The sequence below is a fragment of the Podarcis melisellensis genome, assembly GCF_964234715.1.
Source record: "Podarcis melisellensis genome assembly, chromosome: 11".
Lineage (NCBI taxonomy): Eukaryota > Metazoa > Chordata > Lepidosauria > Squamata > Lacertidae > Podarcis > Podarcis melisellensis.
Genome location: NC_138543.1, coordinates 13,479,208 through 13,493,166, shown reverse-complemented (window position 1 = coordinate 13,493,166; position 13,959 = coordinate 13,479,208). Strand labels below are relative to the sequence as shown.

Genomic DNA, 13,959 nt, shown 5'->3' with positions numbered 1-13,959 from the left:
TTGTTACCTTACCTGTATGTGCACAATAAAGATGTCCATAGTTGCACCTGCATGCAGAATCTCACAGCAATCCAACTATTTTAAAAATGTAAATAAAGGTAAAGGTAAAGGGACCCCTGACCATTAGGTCCAGTCGTGGCCGATTCTGGGGTTGTGGCGCTCATCTCACTTTATTCGCCGAGGGAGCCGGCGTACAGCTTCCGGGTCATGTGGCCAGCATGACTAAGCCACTTCTGGCGAACCAGAGCAGTGCACAGAAACGCCGTTTACCTTCCCGCTGGAGCGGTACCTATTTATCTACTTGCACTTTGACGTACTTTCGAACTGCTAGGTTGGCAGGAGCAGGGACCAAGCAACGGGAGCTCACCTCGTCACGGGGTTTCAAACCGCCGACCTTCTGATCAGCAAGTCCTAGGCTCTGTGGTTTAACCCACAGCGCCACCCACGTCCCTTCCTCAAAAAGAATAGGATGGTCACCCTGGATTGTGTATCATCTCACAGGAATCTTGATCGCTATAGGGCTTGAACCTCATTATTCCGGTCCTTCACAAAACAAACATAGCAAAGGATTCTGTCCATGTAAACTGAGCACAGATGGTGTTGCATAGAAACTGGTGACAACTTTGCAAACAGGCATGTCAAAATGGCAGTCACAGTGCTATTTGGATTTGAATTGTCAAGTTGGGCAGATGGAGCTGGACAAACATATGGAGCACCATAGCCCTCAAGATAGGCCTACTTGTGGATTCGGACTTCATCACTGAATCAGAACCAAAATCCACTGCCTCAACAGTTGCCCAAGCTCCCATTAGCCCAACTTCTTGAAGCCACACTTTAAGATCTCCTCCACTTCTGGTGGTGCACTGGTGTAACTGGTTATGGTAGCATAAGGGGCATATTGGCCAAGAAGATCTAAAGCTCCATAAGTGTAATGGTTCTAGGGGGTTGCTCATGCGTAAGTTGCCGCCACTCCTGGCTAGGTTGCCTGGTTGAACCCTTTCTCTCTGGACAGCCTTTCACCCGTGGCTGTCTCAGTCGCTGGCAGAATCCGTCAGTGGGCGTTTCTTGAACTTCTTCCAGCAAAGAAGTTCTTTGACGCCAAGTCTCCTCCTACTCTCCCTGCGCGGAAGTCTTCTGCGCAGGGAGGGTGTGGGCAGCGGAGTACCCGTGCTCTTCCCACTGGTCTCTGGTGAAGAGTCCTGGAGCCTCCTCTCCGATTCCCCCATCTGCCCCCCTTCACCACTGGTGTTACGCTGATTTCCTTCCCCAGCTGATGAGCTGCCTCTCTCCCTGCTGGGACCCTCTCCGGCATAGCTCTGGAGCCTTCCCTCTGCCTCTGGCTCCGATGGCAGTTCCCTGACAATAAGCTTCAACTGTACACCTCTATATCTGCAAGGGCCAACTAGCTCTCTTCAAATTATCTTGCATCCTTTTGGCTTGCATGAAGCATTCCCAGACACAGACAATGGGTGCCACTGATTACCTGCAGTTTTCTGTGCTGCAGGAGCCCCTCCTTTTGTATTGGGAAGCTGGATTACAGTCATTATGTATACAAGTCTGTTCTTTGTGGCTGACTCTTCTACACAGGATGATTCAGCTTCCAAGTGGTTAGAAGCAACTGAACAATAATTGAAAACACTGATTTCATTAAAGCTACCTTTGTCAACTCGCAGAAATGACATTCAATGCCTCCATTATAAACAGAGCTTGAATTAGCTTGTGAGTTATGACACCTTCTAACTGCCCCAGGCTCATTGTGTTAGCAGTGTACAAACATATAACGAAGACGCCATCCTTCAGCCAAAGACAATGCTCTCCATATTCTTGAATCTTTGTCTCGAAAGGTGTCTAAAATGTGTATTTTCCCGCATTTCTCAGTACATTTATCTCCACCCTGTCTGCTCCCCTGGTGAGTTTTCAGAGCTCTGTGCTCTAGTAGCCATCTTCCATAGTAACAAACTCCACCCGCCTCCAGACATCTTTATTGAAAGTTCAAAAAGTACATAATTAGATATGAACTAAAACATGATGAGATGTAAATAAAAGAGAGAGAAAGAAAAAGAGAAACAGCACTTGTGTAGAAGGGAAAACAAAGGGAGGAGGGGGGGACCCAAAACTGTGTAGTTTACAAAGTTGTTGTACTTCACCAGATCTTCATCTATTGCAGTGTTTGTAAGAATGGATTCCAAATATCATTGAATTCGTCCATGGCAAGTCTGCATTTATATGCAAGTTGTTCGTATGTTGCAAGTTTGTACAGGTCTTCGATCCAATCATAGAAGGGAGATGCATTTTTCTTTTTCCAATTCATCAGTATCAGTCTTTTCCCATAGTAACGAACTTGATGGATGTGGAAGATGGTGAGAACTCAGTTAGTGGATTCACAGCTCCAAAAACGCAACATTGATTCAATGGTAAACATTATTCATTTCATTCAATCCCACATGAAGTTTGTAAGAGGGGGCAGGTAAAGGTAAAGGGATCCCTGACCATTAGGTCCAGTCGTGACCGACTCTGGGGTTGCGGCGCTCATCTCGCTTTATTGGCCGAGGGAGCCGGCGTACAGCTTCCGGGTCATGTGGCCAGCATGACTAAGCCTCTTCTGGCGAACCAGAGCAGTGCACGGAAATGCCATTTACCTTCCCGCCGGAGTGGTACCTATTTATCTACTTGCACTTTGATGTGCTTTCGAACTGCTAGGTTGACAGGAGCAGGGACTAAGCAACGGGAGCTCATCCCGTCGCGGGGATTTGAACCGCCGACCTTCTGATTGGCAAGTCCTAGGCTCAGTGGTTTAACCCACAGCGCCACCCACGTCCCTGTAAGAGGGGACAGTTGATGGCAAAAAAGGAGAATGATCAGACCCTAAAGCTGCTTTGGTTCATTCTGTAGTCTAAAGACCCGCTTCCCATGTTTCTGTAATGTTATCTTAAGGTACTGTTTCCATCACCTCACTTCTCACTCTTCCATAGATGTATAACACCAAACACTTGAACATCTGTAAAGTAACATCAAAGGTGTCTGAAATCATGATAGAAGTGAATTGGAGCCCAGGAAAAGGTACCAAGTGCATGTCAAACTTTCCTGCCTGAATCATGCAAATTTGGCAATCTAGCAAAACAAACGGAATGGATTTGGTTTCTACTGCTCCTCTCTCAAACAGCTGCCTATTAGAAAATGTAAACATGTAATGACAAGTGTTAATAATTTATCTGGAAATATCAACTAGTCTGAAAATGTATGGGCTCAGGACTTGTTTGTTTAGGGCATTTTAGCTTCATAGATGGACTGTGGGGATTTAAAGAGGTCCTAGTTTGACACTCCACAAGGGAGCCTAATCTCTTAAAAAAGATTTTTCCCCCAGAATGCAGCCTGTCTGTACACTGATTCTGAAAACTGTATGTACAATCTAGCATTGTGGCCATCACTCTATGAAAATGCAGTTCACCCACGTGGAACAGTTGTAAGATTGCCTGGAGATGGCTCCCACCCCCTCACAAATTAAAAGAGAATGTAATTTCTACTTGGCAGGCAAGCTGTCAAGAAAATGCATTAAGGTTCCTATAGTACTCTGAATGCCTAGTTAAATGTTCTGTAGCATTAGCATTATTTTAATTTCCTGGCCGTACATCACCCTAAGGTCCCAGTGCAGGTTACAACATTTAAACACAATGTTTAAAACAGTTTAAAACAACTTATAATCACAAAAGCAAGGTGGGCCAAAAAAAAACAACAAAAAAAACCCAGGCATCTCAGGTGTCTAAATGTATTACTGATACAGTAGCAGCATCTTTTCTGCTGCATACTAACAACTGTCTTTAAAAAGCCAGATGGAGACAAATATGAACCACGATCCTGCATGCTGTTAAACTGGTGGGGGCAGCACATTTCTATACATGCCTACTCAGAGGTAAGCCTGAAGGAAGTCTATGGAATTGACTCCCAGGTAAGCGTGTGAAGAATTGGAGTCCATGAATTCATGCAGAATTTCAGGCACATCTCATCTCATCTCTGAGAAACACCTAATCATATATTATTATTATTATTATTATTATTATTATTATTATTATTATTATTATTATTGATGAGCTTATTACTGCTGCTCTAGGAAATTGCTTTTGCATTCATCTCTTTGAGCTGCCCAGAGAACATATGTTATCGGACAGCGATAAGAGAGAGGAAATGCAATTAATAAATTAAATACCGGTACATAGATGCTGCAAGGGAGTTCTGCAGGCTAACATGAAAGGAAGGATAAAATTACGGAGCCCAAAGCGAAGAAAACAAGAAGATTCTTGCTGGTTCACGCCAAGGGCCCATCTAGTCCAGTATTCTGTTCTCACAGCCAGGTGCCTTGGGGAAGCCTGACAGCCGTACATGGGTACAACAGCACTCTGCCCCACCTGTGAATCCTGGCAGCTGGGGCTCAGAGGCATACTGTGACTCAACCAGGGTATAAAGACACCATTGTTTCAAGTGACGCGACTGAAAAACGAACAACTGTTCTAGCTTGAGAAGAGATAATCCCTGGAACGCATCCTAGTGCTATTTCCAGCATGACAAACGAATCTTGGGTGACAGCAAAATATGCATAACAGTACAGGATAGCCCTAAGGTTGAAGATCCAGTTGCGCAACAACTCCGAGGTGCATAATATTTTGGTTTTTAAAAAAATAAAATAAAATAAATGTATTGTAAAGCAGCATAGGGATGCAGGTGGCACTGTGGGTTAAACCACAGAGCCTAGGACTTGCTGATCAGAAGGTTGGCGGTTCGAATCCCCGTGACGGGGTGAGCTCCCGTTGCTCAGTCCCTGCTCCTGCCAACCTAGCAGTTTGAAAGCACATCAAAGTGCAAGTAGATAAATAGGTACCGCTCCAGAGGGAAGGTAAACTGCGTTTCCGTGCGCTGCTCTGGTTCGCCAGAAGCGGCTTAGTCATGCTGGCCACATGACCCAGAAGCTGTACACTGGCTCCCTTGGCCAATAAAGCAAGATGAGCGCCGCAACCCCAGAGTCGGTCATGACTAGGCCTAATGGTCAGGGGTCCCTTTACCTTTACCTTTAATCGCAGCATACAGACAAGCCAGTCAGTACCCTGTCCCCTCAAATGTAGAATAGGGGAGGCAACTGTCCTGGTAGCATGTTTTCATTGCCATCAGTCCATTGGTTTCCCCCAGGACCAACATGATCTGTGATTGGCGACGCACTGGCAGTGGTTCTATAGACACTGAAGTGTGGGTCTCACTGTTGTTGCAATGAACATTGTGTTGTCCCTCTCCTGTCCTAGTATGGTAAGAATAGGATTTGGTGGCCATTGTATGGGCAAGTTGGCAGCCTATTTCTGTCCCCAGCCACACATACACACACACACACACACACACACACACACATGCATATAGGATTGCTTGGCTAGCACAACATTAAAATCTCCCCCTTTTTTCCTTTTCTCAGTTGACAATCTAAGCATTATTAGGATCAGGTAGTTCAAAGACATACTTTAAGTGTTTGAAAGACCAGGTGATCCAATAAAATATGCGTTCTCAATTTCCCTTGCCTTTCTCGCAATGTTTTTAATTGCTAGTAGGCATTGTGAGCATCTCATCATAAAGATCTGGTTAAGAAAAAGGAAGGGAAACTAGCATTAAAATGTAAGACGCAAATCATGTACTAATGCTCTGTGTCTAATCCCCCCTTTTGCAAATTCTGGAATCACTTTTAAATAATATTTGGTTCATGTAATACTGATGAAGTTAATATATGTATCCTCATTTGAATAATCTCTGCTTCTTATTTAAACAATGCTCAAAGCTGCTCATTCTTCTTCGGGGTGATATTCAGCTCTGCAGAAATCTTGGGAGAAGAACTGCCATATTCTGCTTCTACTTTTGCTTGGTTTACAAATGTCATGGAGGTTAAGCGATGGTGCCAGAATTTGTAATTACCTGGTTCAGCTGAGCACTCTTACTTCTTTAATCTTTAGAAGTAAATCCAACTTTTCAATGAAGTATTGCCAGAGTAAAGCATTTCAAATATCAATAATAAAATCAATAAATAAACAATAGGAGCCAACAGATACTTTCAAAGAGGAGGGGCAGTCAGTCACTGGAACTGGAATATTCAGCAATCAAAAGCTAACCTGAGGGTCAAAGTAGACATGACAGTTAATTGCATGAATGCCATTAATATGCACATTTTTGTTGAGTAAATAAGAAGACCGAGTTCCACTGGAATAATGAGGGTGGGAAGTGCAAGCTTAACTCTTTCTCTCCCTGCCAGGGTTCCAATAAAAAAATTGTACACATTACAAGGAGAGTCTTCATTGGTGCTGCCAATGGACGTGTTGCCTGAAGCGAAGTATCAGTTTGGGTCAGCTGCTGGAAGAGAAGATCATCTCCCATGGTCCTGATGCTACTTAGGCGTCTCTGTGGTTGCCATTTACAGAATAAAAAAATGTGCACATTGATGTTGACATCTCTGGCTGTGTACATGCTATATCTTTAAAGCACATTCAAAGCACGTTCTTTCCCTCACCGTAGTTTACTCCTCACGGAGTCACAGTTCCCGGAAACCCATTGCTTCCAACACACATTAAAGTTGGAAATTGTACCTAGCCATAGAAGGCGCTTGCAATCACCGGTTACTGCTGGATCGCAGCGCCATTTCCCCAAGAAGTTCCTGCTTGATTTTCAGAGGCAGCCCCAACCCACACGCTGAAAACATGTAATCAGTGCTTTCAAATCTGTCGGGGCAAATTATCTCTGCAGTGCTGAATATTTGCTTCTTGTTCCATTTCTTGGAACTCTGTATGGAACCCTTTGTGTTAAATCCAATTGTCCAGTGCTAAGAAATCAGTGTCGTCATGTACTTTTATGAATGCTCTTCCCAATCCAGGGAAGGGTACGTGTGCAGATAGGGCTCTAACTTGATCAGTTTGCTTCTTCTTCTTCTTCTTCTTTGGAGATCACTTTAGCCAAGTAAGATTGTCTTCCATGATCATGGTTTTAACACTGAGTCTGTAAGTGACTGTGGAGGCCAATTCTGGATCCACACATCCTTCCACAGTGGGGACAGAGGTTCCCAGGTGGGAGTTGATCACGGTGAGGGTTTGCCAAGCATGCTTTCCTCTTTGCATGTTTCTCCCTTTAGTCCTGAGTTTGAGCGTCTTTGAAATCCATTGCACCTTTGGTCAAGGCTGTTCTCCAATTAGAGTGCTCGCAGGCCAGTGTTTCCCTGTTGTCAGTGTTTACACTACATTTTTTTTAGATTTGCCTTGAGAGAGTCTTTAAACCTCTTTTGTTGATCAGCATGGAGGTAGTCTGAAAAGCATGTTGTCCTTCATGGAGAGGACATGTTGCGGTGGGGTCTAACAGGACACCCCTCTTGGTTACTGGGCGGGACCATTTGGATGGCCATGACTGAGATTGGGCCAATTTGGGTTGCTGGGGAGATTTTGATGTAACCATTTAGAGGGTTGGCCTGAAGGTTATATATTCTTGGCACGCAGCTTTTTTCAGTCTCTTTTGCTGCGTGTAATTTAGGGCTGTTGCGTTTGACATTGCTATGCCTTTCATGGGGTTGTCTGCTTTGGGGGCAGGGGCCTGGTAGGAATTTTGTCCATTTAACAGATTGGCTGGTGCCATTTGGTTTTTGCCTACTGCATAGCAAATCGTCACAACTTGTAAGGTTGCGGTTAGGCATTGGTTAAAATTTGGTTGGTGGAGGGGATGTGGTTGGCAGTTGCCACTACATTTTTAGTTATTCCAAATCTGTGCATGTGTGATCTAGATCAGTGACATTCTTGAGGAGAGACAGGCCTTCCAACATCCTTTTAAATGTATGGGCAACTTTAGGTACAAGGATGTGTGAGCACAGAGGTGCCAGGTTGCCCCCAAGGTTGAGGGGGCCCGGTGTGCATCACATCTGTGTGACATCACACGTGCAATGAATGTGCGACGTCATATCCTCTGGAGGAGGTCAAGCACTCTGGTGGAGCCGGGTGCTGAAGCTGTGACATGCACCATGCATTGTACACAATGGGTCCCCTCAAAATTGAGGGGGCTGGGCCCCCTTCCATCAAATATTGAGGGGGCTGAAGACTCTTTGGCTTGCCTGTGTGAGCAAGACCATTATCAGCAAAGTTCATTGCTCAACTCCAGGTTTCTAACTCATGCTTTTAGTAAGGAAAACAAAATCAAGTTAAAGTAGCAGGAGAAATCAGAACTGCTTAAAAATACAATTAGCTACAGCTTCTAACTGACCTTATATGGAACATTTTCTAAGTTTCCCACTTGCAAACAGGACAGCATCCTTTGGGGTGGCTAAACAGTCATCTACCAGAAATTGCTGGACTACAACTCTCACCATGTCTGACCATTGACTATGTTGGCTGGAGCAAATGGAACCTGGAGAGCAGCAACATCTAGATATAATAATAATAATAATAATTTATTTATACCCCACCCATCTGGCTGGGTTTCCCCAGCCACTCTGGGTGGCTTCCAACAAAGTATTAAAATACAGTGGTCTGTTAAACATTAAAAGCTTCCCTAAAGAGGGCTGCCTTCAGCTGTCTGGTAGTTGTTGTTCTCTTTGACATCTGGTGGGAGGGCGTTCCACAGGGCGGGTGCCACTACCGAGAAGGCCCTCTGCCTGCTTCCCTGTAACTTGGCTTCTCACAGTGAGGGAACCACCAGAAGGCCCTCGGAGCTGGACCTCAGTGTCCGGGCAGAATGATGGGGGTGGAGACGCTCCTTCAGGTATAGTGGGCCAAGGCCGTTTAGGGCTTTAAAGGTCAGCACTAACACTTTGAACTGTGCTCAGAAACGTACTGAGAGCCAGTGTAGGTCTTTCAAGACTGGTGTTATGTGGTCTTGGCAGCCGCTCCCAGTCACCAGTCTAGCTGCCACATTCTGGATTAGTTGTAGTTTTTGGCTCACCTTCAAAGGTAGCCCCACATAGAGCGCATTGCAGTAATCCAAATGAGAAATAACTAGAGCTATCTAGACAGAAGCAGGTAAGCTGCTCCTCGCTTACATGGATCTGTCAAATGGAATTCCAGTGGAGGCTGAAGCAAGCAAGTAATCAACTATCATCAGGGCAGATGGGGACAAAAGCAATATTTGGACCACCCTATTTTGTGGTGTGTTCCAGGAGAGGCAATGACTGATCGCAGGGGAGCAAGTATCCAATCAAAAGGCAGCGAAATGGTGTCTGGGATGCCTACATATAGATTGTTTTTTGGACACATTTACCTCACTTTTCTTCCAATTTAACCACTATGCCACAACTTCCCCCGTAGGACTCGAGCAATTGTAGAATTCTTTGCCGGAATTCCCTAGAGAGACAGCCACATACTGCTCTGGGGAAGGTGAAAGGAGCCCTTTTAGGTTTGCAGTGTAAGTTTGCCTTACAAGGTAAAAGCTGCATTTGAAAGTAGTTCAGGGATTCAGAAATCGTCAATGAAAAAAAATGGGCCTTGATATTCTAGGCAGCAGTCCAGAAGGAAATTGGATCCCGATGAAGTGAGGGAAATATCCACATTTCACACTGAAAAGATTTGGGAGGCATGTCCAGTGGCTGGACAAATTTATCAAACCGGGAGATTGTTTTGCTCAAGATAAATAAGATCCAGTATATGTGGTAGCCTCTGGAGCCAAACAAAAGCATAATCCTCTTCCAGAGGCAGAGCAGGATTTACATTTATTTTGTTCAATTGTGTTATGTACCAAGGACACTGGCTTATTTACTGAAATGTCAGTACAACTTATTGAGAAGTAGCCGCTGTAACACAAATTACTCCCTTTGGTAGAAGACACAGGAATCACCAGCAACACAAAGCGTTGCTTAAATTGGACATCAGATTGCAGTTTTCTCCTCTCATGTTTAAAGAATAAAAAGCCTGGATTTTCAAGTTTGCAAAAGCTAATTCTTAAAAGCCCTTTACAGAGCAGTAACTTCCTGCTGAAATCCTGTACTTTTTATAAAGGTAAAGGTAAAGGGGCCCCTGACCATTAGGTCTAGTTGTGACCGACTCTGGGGTTGCGGCGCTCATCTTGCTTTATTGGCCGAAGGAGCTGGCATACAGCTTCCGGGTCATGTGGCCAGCATGACTAAGCCGCTTCTGGCGAACCAGAGCAGCGCACGGAAACACCGTTTACCTTCCTGCTGGAGTGGTACCTATTTATCTACTTGCACTTTGAGGTGCTTTCAAACTGCTAGGTTGGCAGGAGCAGGGACCGAGCAACAGGAGCTCACCCTGTTGCGGGGATTCCAACCGCCGACCTTCTGATCAGCAAGTCATAGGCTCTGTACTTTTTATACAATACCACAAAAGTTCTGGGTGTTGGAAGGGAAGTTGTCCTGCTTTCGTTGTACTATAGTGCAAGAGTACCCCTCCAGATGTGGTAATATTGGGGCAGTGGCCTAGTGTGGGTTTGCAGCACCCAGGGCCGTGTGGAAGGTGGGGTGGGAGGAAGCGAAATGGATGCCCATGGGCATTCAACTGCCTAAGGAGTTGCAGCTGCAGAGATAAGAAAAGAAGAGTTGTTCCAGTGTCTGGAGAGGTCACTTCCTGGTTCGCATGGAGAAGCCATTTTCAACAGAGCCCAGCGATGGAAGCACACAGCTGTATTCACCGGGTGTCGAAATTTTATGCACCCGGGGCAACTGCCCCCATCCTGCTATGCCACTGCATTGGGGAAGTACTGCAGAACAACAAATGAAGAACAATGATATGTGGACAGCCCAGAATAAAACTATCACTAACACACAATTATAGAATCACTGAGGTGTTGCAGAATATTCCCCACACAAAAAGTCAGTCAGGAAGGACCCTACAATTGCACTGTTAGAGCCAAAACTAAACCAGTAACTCTCTCTGTGTGTGTTCGTGTGGGAAATCACGAAGGGCGAAGGGACACGGGTGGCGAAGGGACATGGGTGGCGCTGTGGGTTAGACCACAGAGCCTAGGGCTTGTCAATCAGAATGTTGGTGGTTCGAATCCCCATGATGGGATGAGCTCCCATTGCTCTGTCCCAGCTCCTGCCAACCTAGCAGTTTGAAAGCACATCAAAGTGCAAGTAGATAAATATGTACTGCTCCGGCGAGAAGGTAAACGGTGTTTCCGTGCACTGCTCTGGTTCGCCAGAAGTGGCTTAGTCATGCTGGCCACATGACCAAGAAGCTGTACGCTGGCTCCCTCAGCCAATAAAGCAAGATGAGCGCTGCAACCCCAGAGTAGGGCACGACTGGACCTAATGGTCAGGGGTTCCTTTACCTTTACCTTACTGGGAGATGGTTTAAATTCACAGGAAAGAGAAGGGAAGCAAAAGAGCACACACACACAATGGCAGGTAATAAAAGAGTTAAACATTCCTTCCCACTCCTCCCCCCCCCCATTGTGCTCTGGCTGGGGCACCTGCCATTTACATAACAAAAAAATGCACATTAATTGCAGTTCCACAATTACAGCTTGGCCTTAAGTATGCATATCAAAAGTGCTGGAGATGTGAAAAATCTATTGAAAGGGCAGAAGTGGCAAGAACAGCTAGAAATTAATTTCTGAGAATTCAAAAGGCAGAATGGAATGCAATTAAGGCAATGCAAACTTAACATATGCAGTGAGAAAATGTTCCTGCACTTTTGGGCTGCAGATGAATGTTATAGCCACAAGTGCTGAGGCTTCCAAATTTAGGTTGGCAAGGCTCAGATATATTTTAGGGTCCATAGTTAAGGAGGGAGCTGTAAATACAGCTATCTCCAATAATTTTAATGTACAGTCTTTGCCTGAAATGATGTAGACTTGTTTCAGGTGCTGGATTTTTATTTTATGACTTGCTGCAGCAGCAAATAAATACTTAGGGTGGAACTCAGCAGCACAAAAATTCCTAATCGTAACGACATTGAAAGGTCACTTGACATTTTAAGTTTTAGGCACAAACTTTGTCTAGAAACTAGTGCCAGCCTCTGAAGCATGGATTACACTTTCCCATATAGGTAGATACGAAATAACTCTTTTTCTCTCATTCTCTAGCATTTATTACAGTACAAGAATATAGGAAGCTGTCTTCCCCCTTCACCATCCCCCTTTCTCACCCAAAGGACCACAGCGCAGGGAGAGTGCTTCTTCTTTGTCCAGAAATGGAATGAAAAACCAGCTCTGTTTGGGGAATATGCTATTGCCAAATTTGGAGAAGAGTAAGTTTCAGAGGAAGGGACGCAGATGGCGCTGTGGTCTAAACCACTGAGTCTAGGGCTTGTTGATTGGAAGATCAGCAGTTCAAATCCCCACGATGGGGTGAGCTCCCTTTGTTCCGTCCCAGCTCCTGCCCACCTAGCAGTTCAAAAGCATGTCAAAGTGCAAGTAGATAAATAGGTACTGCTCTGGCAGAAACATAAACAGCGTTTTGGTGTGCTGCTCTGGTTCACCAGAAGTGGCTTAGTCATGCTGGCCACATGACCCAGAAGCTGTCTGGGGATAAACATCGGCTCCCTTGGCCTATAGAACAAGATGAGCGCACAACCTCAGAATCGTCCGCGACTGGAAGTAACGGTCAGAGGTACTTTTACCTTTTATGTTTCAGAGGGTCGCTTTGTTTCAGTTCAAAACAGATGATTTCAGGAGCTGCAAGTTAAACAGATTTGCCTTTATATGAAAAACTGAATCGAATTTCCCTCCCCCATCCTCAATTAGGAGGCCCACCCCCTCTTTTTAATCTCTGGTTTTATAAAGGATGTGAAAAGCACACACAGTTTTGTGCAGAAAATTGTGAGACTTGTTACCTTTGGACTCTTCATATATTGCCATTGCTTTATTGCGACATTGTGCGCCTTGCTAAATCTTAGAAAATGGCCAGTGAAAAGAACATGGGAGGGATTATTTTCTTTGCATGCAAAGATCTGGGAAATCTTAACCTCACCCAACATCTCATTTTTCTCTCTCTCCGGTTTGCTCCATTTCCACTGAGTGGCCCCCTCCCTTACCTGGCTTAGCAGCAGCTTAAACTGAGGATACACCTATGGGAGAAAGCTCCTATCGTCATGGAAGATTTTACCCCCAGACTGAAAAAGAGCCAGAATAAATTAAACCGAGTGAGGTTAGGCTAATGTGTATGAATTATGTATATGGGCTAATGGGATGGATGGCAGGGCATCACAAGGAAATTATTCCACAAAGCATCTGCTGTCAGCATACATGATGGGAAATAAAACTGGACTCTGTGATGAATTAATTTCCTGCATCTCCACAGCCCGGTTCTTATTTTTATATAAAATCCCCCCAACAAGGTGCAGAGTGATAAGGCTACCTAAGCTAGCCTTCCGAGCGAGGAAATTGCTAATATGCAAGCAAATCGGCAGCCTGATCTTCTGAGCCACTCTCTGTGCTGAAGCACTAGCAGATAGGATCTCCTGTCTGAAGGGTCCTGGTGCTGAAGCAAAAGGACAGCTCAGAGAGGTCCGTGGTCCTGAAACATGGACAACAACTATCTCTGGAACTAGTGTACCAGTGTTCCTTTATCGTCTCTTTACTGCCGTTCTAGGGCCTCGGAATCTGCCTGAGGATTCCTGGGCCTGCGCCAGATGCTTCGTTGTTTGTGACATCATGAATGGCAAGCAGGTACTCGCTTATAGTTCAGCTTCTTTAAGGGAGTGTGAATCTGGCCAACTTTTCTTTGAGTATCAAACAGAGCAGCAGCCAGCAACTCAGTTCTCTGTGGATGGAATTTGGTGAACCAAGTGCCTGCAGGAATATTTTCCCATAGCTGAAAAAATACATATCTGAACATATTAAAGTGTGTGGAAAGAGCTTCCCTGCTCCATTCAGAACCTTAATCTAAATGGTGTTCCTGGTTTGTTTTGGGGGGTTTTTTTAAGAATGTTGGTAGGCAAGCATAGTAATGGCAGACTCTCCAAGTGTCCCTAATTTCCAGAGAGAGTCCCGGATTTTCAGAAGCTGTCC

The 13,959-nt window shown here is 45.0% G+C and overlaps 1 long non-coding RNA gene across 1 annotated transcript; it reads right to left on the bottom strand.

Moving 5' to 3' along the window:
• Positions 1 to 2,863: 2,863 nt before the first annotated feature.
• LOC309380716 lies at positions 2,864 to 13,526 on the bottom strand. Its single transcript, XR_014173068.1, has 3 exons — positions 13,307 to 13,526; positions 8,260 to 8,420; positions 2,864 to 2,998 (listed from the first exon to the last, which is right to left on the bottom strand). It is a non-coding gene; the product is annotated as an uncharacterized lncRNA (long non-coding RNA).
• Positions 13,527 to 13,959: the final 433 nt, after the last annotated feature.